We start from the raw sequence: 12,803 nt of genomic DNA on the forward strand, positions 1-12,803 counted from the left end.
AACGCGTCCATTTGTACACACAAAAAGGAAGGAAGCTGTCTAGCGTGAAGCGATGTGTCAACCGACGTACGCGAGATTAGACTGGCTGGCTGAGCCTTTTTTTTCTTTATTGTTTATCAATTCCCCCGAAGGGGGCGGGCTGGCAGCAGCTTAGTACGCTGCTCTATAGCCTACAGACTTTTTTAAAAACGGAAGACGAAAAGAAACAAGAAAAACAGGCGATAAAACGGTGACTTAAAGTGTAAGATGGCGGAAAAATGCGGAAAGTTAAAACAGAAAGCAAAAGGGGTTGGCAATGTTAATAAAATACACAGGAATCAGACAAGTAACATAGTAGACACACAATTAAAAAACATGGCGATAGTCTGGTTTCTGTTTGCAAGAGATAAAAAATCACACCCAGCGACAGTATGATTGCCGTTCACAACACTTCCCAAAAGACACAACACGGAACACTCACTGTAAAACACTCACTGTAAAACACTGCACGAAAATGTCGGCACAAAGATGACACTCCCGAGCCAAGGTCAGTTGGGGGGGGGGGGGGGGGGGGACGTGGAGGATTACGGCTGACTGAGCGAGAGGCAGGCACGTAAGTACGCTATCGGGATCGCCGCTATTGGACGCTGGGACGACATGTTCCACTGTGCCACCCTCACACTAAAAGCGGGCCAGGAGGCGCGCGCCTTCACAGCTTACGGCTCGATGGTGGCTCTGAGCACTATGGGACTCTACTGCTGTGGTCATCAGTCCCATAGAACTTAGAACTACTTAAACCTAACTAACCTAAGGACATCACACACATCCATGCCCGAGGCAGGATTCGAACCTGCGACCGTAGCAGTCGCACGGTTCCGGACTGCGCGCCTAGAACCGCTAGACCACCGTGGCCGGCGGCTCGATGGTGCCGAGACCTCTATGGGTCTTCGACGTCCATGACGTCTGGCGCAGATTCAGATTCCGGCTTTTAGATTAGACTGATTTATCGTGTAACCGAAGTTTGAGTTCCGTTTAGCACTCAAATGGATGACCTCACACTTTTCGTTATTTAGGGTAAACTGCCACTTTTCGCACCATTCAGATATCATTCCTAAATCGTTTTGCAGTTTGTTTTGATCTTATGATGACTTTATTAGTCGATAAACGACAGCGTCATATGCAAACAACCGAAGACGGCTGCTCAGATTGTCTCCAAACACGTTTATATAGATAAGGAACAGCAAAGCGCCTAAAACACTACCTTGGGGAACGCATGAAATCACTTCTGTTTTACTCGTCGGCCAGTAAGTATTTTTTGTGTTGCCCAAGGTTTCTTCGCAGTTACTTTCCTTGTACAAACGTTTGTCTGTTATTATCAGTTTTTGAGATGTCTACCCCTCTTCAACAGAACTGCCTACTATGGTATTCCTTATTGTATTCTCCACATCCTTAACGAACTTCAAATGTGTTTCATAGTTCCTCAGTATTTCATTGTCCACTTCGTTCCACACCGATTCCTCACGAGGAATATCTTAAATTTCATTCTGCTCATCATCATTGTGATTAGACTCTACATCTGCTCTATGGTACACCTTACAGCCCACTATCTGGTTCGATATCTCTGTCTGACCATGATATAATACAACTGTAATCACCTAGTGTTTCCGGCTCTTTTCCAAATTCACTTCTGCCCCTCGTGATTCTTGAACAGAGTATTCACATTCACCATTTGAAATTTATGGCAGAAAAAGTGGTTCAAATGGCTCTGAGCACTATGGGACTTAACTTCTAAGGTCATCAGTCCCCTAGAACTTAGAACTACTTAAACCTAACTAACCTAAGGACATCACACACATCCATGCCCGAGGCAGGATTCGAAACTGCGACCGTAGCGGTCGCGCGGTTCCAGACTGTAGCGCCTTCAACCGCTTGGCCACCAGGGCCGGCATTTATGGCAGATATCAGTTACTCTTTCTCCTCACTTATTTCTGTTACCAGTCCCATATTCTCCCCTTTATTCATTTTTCTATTCTTCCTCTACAACTGGTTCCAATCCCCCATGAGTATCACATTTTTTTGTTGAAAATATAAGCTGTGCATGGGTCAGAACCCGACTTGATATTAAACGTGTTGAATATGTGGCAACATTTCTCGCACACATTTGAGGGTACGAAGGGAATATTGCAAGTTATGAACTTGATGCATCTGCTCGCTCTCTGAAACATACGAGTATATCACCTTGTTCTTTAAGGAGAATGCTGATTGCATGACAGTAGTGTATTCAAGGAATCTGCTTACTCCAGAACTGCTATATATTCTGGTATTAATTCTTTCTGAATATGTTATGGTGATTCAGCAGGAAAACTGCGGTTTCCAAGAGGGAAAAGAAGGAGAGGATCTGCTACATCTGCATCTACGTAGATACCCCGCCAGCCCTCTCTCGTATCTTATCTTCGTTGTCCTTACGCGAAATGTATATTTTCGGCAGTACAATCGTTCGGCAGTCAGCTGCAAATAGCGGTTCTCTAAATTTTCTCATTAGTGTCCCTCCAGGGATTCGCATTTGACTCCTTGAGGCAGCATCGTAACACTTTCGTTTTGTTCGAACGTACCAATAACAAATCTAGCAACTCGCCTCTGAATTGCTTCGACGTCTTCCTCTGAACTGACCTGTTACGGATCCCAAACACTCGAACAGTACTCAATAATAGGTCGCACCAGCCTCCTATCTGTGGTTTCCTTTACAGATGTACCACACTTTCTTGAAATATACCGAAGTCGACTTTTTGCCTTCCCTCACATTGTGGTTCTCTTTCACACCACTTTGCAGCGTTACGCCCAGATATTTAAACAACATGACTGTGTCAAGCAGGACGCTATTAATACTGCATCCGAACATTACAGATTTGATCTTCCTGCTTATACGCACTGACTTACAGTTTTGTACATTTAGGTCTAGCTGCCATTCATCAAACGAACTGGAAATTTTGTCTAAATCGTCTTGTATCTTCCTACAGTCACTCAACTTCGACACCTTACGGTACACCACTGTATCATCAGCAAACAACTATAGATTACTGCCGTCCTGTCCACCAAATCATTTATGTACAAAGAAAACGCCAGCGGTCCTATCACACTTCCTTGGAGCACTCGTGACGATACCCTTGTCTCTGATGAACACTCGCCGTCGCGGATAATATACTTAGTTCAGATAGTCTTAAAGCCCCCCACATTTCCGTGGAACTATTCCATATGCTCCTACCTCCATTAACAGCTTGCGAGGGGGTACTGTGTCAAATGCTTTCCGCAAATCTAGAAATATGAAATCCGCTTGCTGCCCTTCATCCATAGTTCGTCAAATATCATGCGAGATAATGGCAAGCTTAGTTTCGCATGAGCGACGCTTTCTAAAACCATGCTGATTCACGGACATAAGCTTCTATGTCTTAAAGGGAAATTTTTTATATTTCGGCTGAGAATATGTTCAAAGGATTCTTCGGCAGACCGAAGCTAGGGACATTGATCTGTAATTTTGCGGGTCCGTTCTTTTACCCTCCTTGTATACAGGAGTCACCTGCGCTTGTTACTGCTTAAAGTGCTTTAGACATTTATAAGAAACATAAGGCAGATTTCGTAGTTCAAATGCCATTCACTATTATATGTATTTCCTACACAGCTTGTACCCTCATGTGTGATATTTCAAACAAATTTAACTGGCTGCCTCAAGTGTTTAAGAATCATCTGCTTCTTTCTTAGTATGAGGCTGGTTACAAAAATTGTGTTATGAGTGCATCGTATCTGATCGATGGTCCTCCTCTTATTAAACTGCGGTGTGACTATTGTAAAAGGAAGAAGAATTAAAGATTTCTTTTATAGTAACAGTAATATGTTTATTCATGGCACTTTAGCATGTTCTTTAGGAATAAAATACATTACTCACTTTTGTTTTACTCTAAAAAGAAAGAAACATATCGGACTTAATCCTACATGGTTTTCTCCACTGGGAAAAAAAAATTATTTCCTGCAGCTATTTTTCGTTATTTTTTTATTGATTAACCAAAAACAAACAGGGCCACAGAAATGAAATAAACTGTTCAACAATACACCTGACAAGGGACCATCACGAAAATACCAAGATGGTTAACTCATACTTTTTGACAAATTTATCAAAAACAAGGTAACAAGAATGAAACATTCGAACACAAGAGGGATTCTGTTCTTCATGCGTCTCCTTGGCCATGAAATACCACAGACAGCAAATTCGTAAGAAGCTCACGATAGCATGACAGTCTTTGCCATGTCCAATGGGCAGCAACCATATAATTGTAAAATCAGAACGGTCCGAGTCATACCCCCTCCCCCCCTCCCCCCTCCCCCCCCCCCCAAATAATGAACACAACTCCGCACAAGCAACATAACTATATTGTTGTTCGTTCGGGGAACTAGGGCTGAATCTGGACTCAGAAGAATCTCCCTGGCGATCGCCGTTTCCGTGGTCCTGGCAAGAGAGACCAATTGCCGACGGACCCTTCTCCAGTGTGTCTGTAGCAGACCAACCGAAGGCATAACGTATCCGTTTGATGGCAACGACTGCATCGCTCTGTCGCACTAAGGCCAAAGCGGAAGAGTCGATCGTTGGTGCGGAGGAGATACCACGAGGAGCCCACTTCCATTGGAAAAATTATTAGGCCGATATTGGACCAAACAGCCTTCCAATCTGTCTCTGGAAATAGAGACTGCAAAGAGGAAACGCGATATGGAAACATCCAGCGACATAACAACATTTTTACAGGGAGGTGCGACTTCGAAAGAATGTCAACCCCCAAACAATGGATATCAATAAAAATTCCCAAACATGCATTATTTTATTATTTAACTTACCAACATCTTCTGGATCTCAAACATGCATTATTTTATTATTTAACTTACCAACATCTTCTGGAGGGGATAAGCTTCGCAAGTCGGTACACGCTGTAAGTGATAAGGGTAGTAACAATAGTCATGAAGAATATTCCATATGGTAGTCTGGTTTATCCTGTACCGACGGGCCAATTTCCTGGTACTGACAGGGTGGTCACCTTCCAGAGTGTTAATCACATTTTCCTCCAAGCCTGCTGTCCGAACATTTCAAGTATGTTCTTCACGCTTCCTGCTTCCTGAAACGACCTGAAACGGCGAAACACTGTTGCAAACACTAAATGCTCTGGCTGTTAGCGGGGGTAAGTCTCCTGATACAACTTTTCTATCCGCCGCCCGCTGGCATTTGCCTTTCCGTAAGTAAACTCCACGTCGGTAAACTCTCGATTCGAATACGAAACAGTTGTGTATAATCCACTACAAGGTGAGTCAGCAAGAGAATTCAGTCAGTCACAACATTACCAATTTCTATGGCAGGAGAGGGTGCTAGGGCACGAGGTACACTATGTGATCAAAAGAATCCGGACACTTGGCTGAAAATGACTTACAAGTTCGCGGGACCCTCCATCAGTAGTGCTGGGATTCAGTAAGCCTTGATAACAGCTTCCACTCTCGCAGGCATATATTCAGTCAGGTGCTGGAAGGTTTCTTGGGGAATGGAAGCCCGTTCTTCAAGGAATGCTGCAGTGACGAGAGGTGTCGATGTCGGTTGGTGAGTCCTGGCACGAAGTCGGCATCCAAAACATCCTAAAGGTGTTCTAAAAGGACTCAGGTCAGGATTCGTGCAGGCCAGTCCATTACAGGGATATTAAAGACGTGTAACCACTCTACCACAGGCCGTGGATTATGAACATGTGCTCGATCATGTTGGAAGATGCAGTCGCCGTCAACGAATTGCTCTTCAACGGTGGGAAGGTGCTTGAAACATCCACGTAGGCCTGTGCTGTGATAGTGCCACATAAGTGGTGCAAGCCCTCTTGATGAAAAACACGACCACACCATAACACCACTACCTCCGAATTTTACCGTTGGCACTACACACGCTGGCACATGACGTTTACCGGGCATTCGATACACCCACTCCCTGCCATCGGATCGCCACACTGTTTATCGTGATTCGTCACTCCACACAACTTTTTTCCACTGTTCGATCGTACAATTTTTGCGCTCCTTACAATAAGCGAGGCATCACTTGGCATGACGTGTGGCTTATAAGCAGCCCCTCGACCATGATATCCAAGTTTTCTCACCTTTTGCCTAACAGTCATAGTACTTGCATTGGATCCTGATGCAGTTTGGAATTCTTGTGTGATGGGCTGTCTGTCTATTACACATTATGACCCTCTTCAATTGACGGCAGTTTCAGTCAGTCAACAGACGAGATAGGCCTTTACGCTTTTGAGCTGTACGTATTCCTTCACGTTTCCACATCACTATTACATTGGGAACTGTTGACCTGGGGATGTTTAGGAGTGTGGAAATCTCGCGTACAGACGTATGACACAAGTGACATCAAATCAGCTGACCACGTTGGATGTCCGAGAGCTCCCCATTTTGCTCTCTCGCGATGTCTAATGAATACTGAGGTTGATGATATGGAGTACCTGGAGGCACGTATCAACACAATGCACTTAATATATAAAAGGATGTGTTTGGGGGTGTCTGGATACTTTTGATCACATAGTGTATGAGGAACAGTACCACGCCCTAGGAGAAAACTTTGCATACTGCAACTGTGACTGCACGATGCAGCGCTTATTAGACCGAAGTCTCTGTAACAAAGTATGATTGAATAAATGGTCTCTGGCGTGGAAACCACGCATTTTCGAACATTTTAGAACTTTTTCGTTCCGTATCCTCTCATTGATCAATACCTGTAGTAAGCACAACACCATCACTTGTCAGGATTTCATTGAACTTGAATTAACAATGAACCTACTTATTTACGGTATAATAACGGATCTAGAAAAAAATATGAAGAGAATTCATTATGGATCTTTAGTACACTTTGTGGAAAAACGTTGAAACACACAAAGACTGGGCGTCGTCTGAGGTGTCTCCGCCAGAGACGCTCCGAAGCACAGAGTGACGGGAGGGAAATGGGACGCAGCGCCTTTCGCGGGCCCCTGATATCAGACGCCATTTGTCTGCGCAGCCGTCACCAGTCCCTGTGTCTCACTGCTCATGGAATGCAGCTGTCTCATTAGGATCTGGGCTTACATAAGTACCTACATTTTCAAAGCATTCAGGGCATTTTTTCTCCTAGTTATCTACGAAGGCAATGTGAAGCCCACATGAAGATGTCGTCATCTTTATGATACTTTTCTTCAGGACCGGAGACTGCAAAATTTAAGGGTGATGCATGCCTGGAAGTGCATATCTGGCGAAAATTGCTATATAAATTAGTGTCCACACTGGTAAATATCCATTGATCCTCCCTTCACGAATAATTTAGTATTGCTTTCGGTGAAAAAAAGAAATGATTATACACGCCTTTCTTATCATCAAAAGAACATGTTACTGTCTGATTTCTTGATTTAATTCATTAAGAGACAAATGTTCAAAATGACTCTGAGCACTATGCGACTTAACTTCTGAGGTCATCAGTCACCTAGAACTTAGAACTAATTAAACCTAGCCGGCCGATGTGGCCGTGCGGTTTAGCCGCTTCAGTCTGGAACCGCGTGAACGCTACGGTCGCAGGTTCGAATCCTGCCTCGGGCATGGATGTGTGTGATGTCCTTAGGTTAGTTAGGTTTAATTAGTTCTAAGTTCTAGGCGACTGATGACCTCAGAAGTTAAGTCGCATAGTGCTGAGAACCATTTGAACCATTTTTTTAATTAAACCTAACTAACCTAAGGACATCACACACATCCATGCCCACAGACAAATGTAAGTACGAGGAAAGTAAATGTGAAAAAAAAATTGCTTTACATATGAAAACAACTGACCTACAATAGAATGAAGAAAAAATAGTTCAGTTAAATCAAAAGACTCTGCAACATAATAAACTTATGAATGGGATCATTGAAAATGCAGGAATCCTAAGGCCAAACAGCTACAGGTAAAATGGCAAGAAAGCGGAAAGTTGTGTTTGGTGGAAGCAGTGATTCAACATATTGGAATGCCGAAACCATATTTAATGTGTCACCGTTAAGCGTACAAGAGGGATTCGACTGCTGAACGCAGAAGAAATACCCTCCTACGATGTCTTGGAACTGTGGACGATCAGATAATGCGTAAAGAACAGATACCATCTTCATATAGATAAGGTTTACCAGCCAATGTTCTTCTTAATTCCGGATGCACTATCTTTGCTCAAACTCTTACGGGAATCGGTAGACTGACTTCAAAAAATGTTCAAATTTGTGAAGAAAAGTCCTATGGTAAAAAACTGCTTAAGTCATCGGTCCCTAAACTTACACACTACTTGAACTAACTACCATGCCCGAGGGAGGACTCGAACCTTCGACGGGGGGGGAGCCACGGGAACCGTGACAAGGCGCTTCAGACCGCCCGGCTACCCCATGTGGCTTGTAGACAGATTGCCGCGAGTAATGAGTATAGTGAGCAAGGGCACTACAAATGTAGTGTGTGGACAGTAAGTTGGAAGTGTGGGTCTCACGAGGAGCGTGCCGGAGATAAGTCCCTGCAGTCGCACTATCCTCTGTGTCCTCGGTGGCTCAGATGGGTAGAGCGTCTGCCATGTAAGCAGGAAATCCCAGGTTCGAGTCTCAGTCGTAGCACACTGATGACGAAGAACAAACTGGGATTATCTGCCAGGGGTAGGGATACGAGGGAGAAAGAAAGAAAGCGGAGAATGGCGGTGCTAGAGTGTCGGGAGAGAAGGGGGGATGGGGCGGGATGCGTGCCAAAGGGGACCAGGAAGGAAAGTATGGGAGAGGGCAACATCCGAGGAGGGAGTGCACAGAGGTGGAGGGAAGAAAAAAACTCAGGGATAAGGAGGGGAGGAGAAAGGGGTGCTCTCGATAGAGAGAGAGAAACAAGGCCAGCCTATAGTTGGTAGGAAGGGTAGCAGCCATTGTGAAGTTCATCATCCGTGAGGGGGAGGCGCTGAAAATTTCCCTGATGAGGGGGATGGATGGTGTGGACGTAGAGGGAGAGGAGTGGCATACAGCGATAGGGGTGCAGCAATGGGTGGGGGTGGAGAGGAAGGAGGACACCAGGAGATGGGGTGGGAGGGGGATCAAGCCCTCACGCAGTGTAAAGGTTGCAGATACGTTGGAGGAAAAGGAGGTGGTGGGAGAAGGGGACGAGGTCATACAGGAGCCATATGGGGGCCAGAAGGTGGATATGGAAGGCACGGCAGAGTGCATGGCGTTCAATGACTTGGATGGCCTTATAAAAGAGGGGAAGACCAGAGATCCAGGCAATGCTGGCATAACAGAGGATGGGATAGATGAGGGATTTGTAGGTGTGGAGGATGGTGGAAGGATGTAATCCCTTTGTCCAGCTAGACAGGAGTTTCAGTAAGTGGAGGCAGGTATGGGCTTTCTGCTGTATGGCAGAGATGAGGGGTCCAGGTTAGGTGACAGTCAAGTTTGAGGCCAAGGTATCTCAAGGTGTTGGTGAACTGGATGGGATGACCATAAATGGTTTGGTACAAATCATGGAGACAGAAGGAGCAGGTCATGTGGCCTGTGATGATTGCCTTAGTCTTGAGGAGTTGATACAATAGAACCACTGATTGCACGAAGTGGTGAACTGGTCAAGGTGGGTTTGGAGGGTGAACTATTCAAGGGGACGGATCAAGAACCAAGAATGCAGAGTCGTCAGCATATTGGAGGAGGCGTACAGGTGGGGATGGCTTGGGCATATCAGTATATCAGTGGTGTACAGGAGACAGAGGAGAGGGGAGAGGACGGAGCCTTAGTGGACGCCAGTTGTGGAATAAAAGATACAGGAGATGGTATCATGGAGAGTAACGTAGAAAGGATAGTGTTGGGGAAAGGAAGCGACCAGATGGACAAAATTGATAGGCATGGTGTAGGTTTTGAGTTCAAAGAGGACACTGGGATGCCATATGTGGTCTAAGCAATTTGGAGGTCGAGTGAAACTAAAATGGTGGAGCTTCAGGAGTGTAGTTGGAAGGAGAGGAAGCTGACAAGGTTAAGGATTTGGTCATTGGCCGAGAAGGAGGGTCAGAAGCCACAATGGGTAATGGGGAGGAGATGGTGTTGAGAAGGTGGTGATGGATATGATGGTGGATTCAAATTCCTTACCGAAGATGGAGGTGAGGCAGATGGGACGATAGGAAGAGGTGGCTGAAGTGGGTTTGTCGGGTTTGAGGAACAAGAGGGTGTGAGAAGTCTTCCACAGTTCGGGTTAGAAGCCGGTGGAGAGGATGTGTAAATCGGCAAGGACAGTCAGGATGGTGGCGGTAGGTGACAAAGTCGTGACCAGGGGCCATGTTGCATTCTGATCAGAGGATAAGTTTAATTTCTTGTGCTGTGTTTGGAGTGTTAATGTTGGAGGGGGTAACTGCCCCAAGTACTGCAGCTGGGAGCGAGTGGAGTGACCAAGGTATCGGCGCGTTTCATGATGGTGGGGAAAAGGGAAAAACCAAAGTGGGGATCATCAGAGACAGGAAGACCTTGGAAGGTGGGAAGCGAAGTGGTTTGCCTAAGTGAGGTTGTTGGAAAGGGTCCGGTCGTTATGGAGAAGGAGGTAATGGGGTGCTAAATGGGAACCAGTAAGGCGATGGAAGGCCTACCAGTAATTGGAGACGTTTATAGGGAGGGTGGCGTTGAGTTTCATGTAGGTCTGGCGCCGATCCCGGAATTTCTATGCTGTAATCAAGTCCTGAACGTGTCGCTGGAGTTGCCAGTAGTGGTATAGTATATCCCTGTCACGAGTGCACAGGAAGGAGCGATAGAGGTGGCGGGATTCGCGGAGGAGGAGGACACCCCGTGGAGGAAGAATGGGATGGTGGGGGTGGATGGTTTTAGTAAGAACATGGGCCTCCACAGGGTCAGTAATGGCCTTCTGAAGGACAGAGGAGGCTTGGATGATGTCGTCGGGACAGTGGAGGTAAGGGGGTGGCTTCCGACCTGAGTGGCAGTGGACTCCCCGTTAGGCACTCCAGTTGGCGTGATGGTAGTCATGGACTACTTTGGGAAGGGGCACAGGATGGGGAGCCAGAGGCGGGTGGTGAACATACATTATGGGAGGGTGGGGAGGTGGTCGCTACTTGTGGAGTTAAGTATGTCTATGGCAAAACGCCCAAAGAGGTTGGCAAAGGCAGTGACAACATCAGGGGTGGTGTTGCTTTCGGGATTTTTGTGCTGAGGAAGGGGAACAAGGTCACCTTGGAGGGTGGGAAGGAACTGACACCATCAACGAAGGACGGCAGGGGGGTAGTGGTAGATGTTGATGATGGCGGCAATCACATAGGTGGAAAAGGTACGGTTAGCGTGGGAAACGGAGTCATAGGAAACAGGCGCAGTGGAGCGGTCATAGATGTGACGATGAGGGAGGGGAGAAAGACCCAGAGGAACGCGAAGACGTTCTCTGCTCTGCCTTACATAGCCGGCTAATAGTATTGCCGCATATGCGTCAGAGTCACGCTGACGGAAGGACCACACCGCCTGGAGGCAGCGCCCTCACTGGTCGAACTGCAAGGATTAGCTGTCTTCGGCTTTGCGGCTCGCCGCAGTTACCGAAGTATTCCGGCGTCTTCGTCTGGAGAAAATCTCGGAGATGAGGGGAGTCCACGCATTATCCAGCTGGTAGCGGCTGTAGCGGTTCATTAGATTTTCCACGATGCGTATTTCCACGGATTCTTTTATAATGGAGTCCCAAAAATTTATTGCCGTGGCCTAAATTAATGTTTTGTCATACTCCATTGAATTTCAGTTGGAGTTACAATGTTCCGCAATTGCAGGCTTGCTAGCCTGCAGAAGGCGAGTGCAACATTTATGTTCTGTGCAACGTTCTTCCACTGTGCTTGTTGGTTGTCCTATATTGGCCATACCACATTAATAAGGTATTTTGTAAATTCCCGCCCTCCGCAACAACAAATTATTCTTCACTGATCCCATCAGGTTCGAAATCTTAAGTGATGGGCGGAAAATCACTTTCATCTTAAAATTATTAAGGATTCTTACCATTTTGAAGGAAATATTTTCAACGAAGGGAAGCAGAGCTAGGGACTTTGGTGGCATGTTCTCCTCTTTATCCACTTACCTGTTCTTGCTTTTAGCTGAGAATGCCCTGTTAATTTGCCGGGTCGAATATCCATTGTCTCTGAACACCGTCCTTACATGTTGAGGTTCTTCAAGTACACTAGCTGTGAGCCGTGGGACCACTGAGTTAGTAGACCTGTCTGACGCCACTGGTTCATCTGTAGTATCGACTATCCCTCTTGCGGCCCCATTGCCTATATCTCTGAGAAAGAGTTGGTATTTGTGGGTTGTGCCCTTAGAAGGTCTTTGCTTGCCGATGTACAGAGTGAAGCGAAATACTCGCATTCGGGCTTCACAGCGCGACTCGTCACATGCCAGCAATAAAAAAATATGTGTCACAAAATTTCGTCCAGCGAGTACATCTGGCAGGAAAAGGACATTAAAGAGTGGCAATCTGGCAACACTGTAGCCACATGTATGGTAACGACCTCTGTTAGTACCTATTTGATATGCTGTGCAACTGGTGCAGTGGATACAGTTTTGAGTTAGCATGCAGGAGATCGAGGGATCGATCCTGGGTTGGGGTGCATATTTTTTATTTGCTGATTTCTTTCTGATATTTCATACTGTAATATACGCTGTTTCTTAGGTCACATGTATCCTAAATTTACTATGTTTTGTAATGTTGAACACAACAAATCCGTCGTTTGGCAAATAGGAAATAGTTGAAGCAAAGAACAGAATAACTACAAAAACAATAT

This window comes from Schistocerca serialis, chromosome 4 (genome assembly GCF_023864345.2).
Source record: "Schistocerca serialis cubense isolate TAMUIC-IGC-003099 chromosome 4, iqSchSeri2.2, whole genome shotgun sequence".
In the NCBI taxonomy this organism is placed as follows: Eukaryota; Metazoa; Arthropoda; class Insecta; order Orthoptera; family Acrididae; genus Schistocerca; species Schistocerca serialis.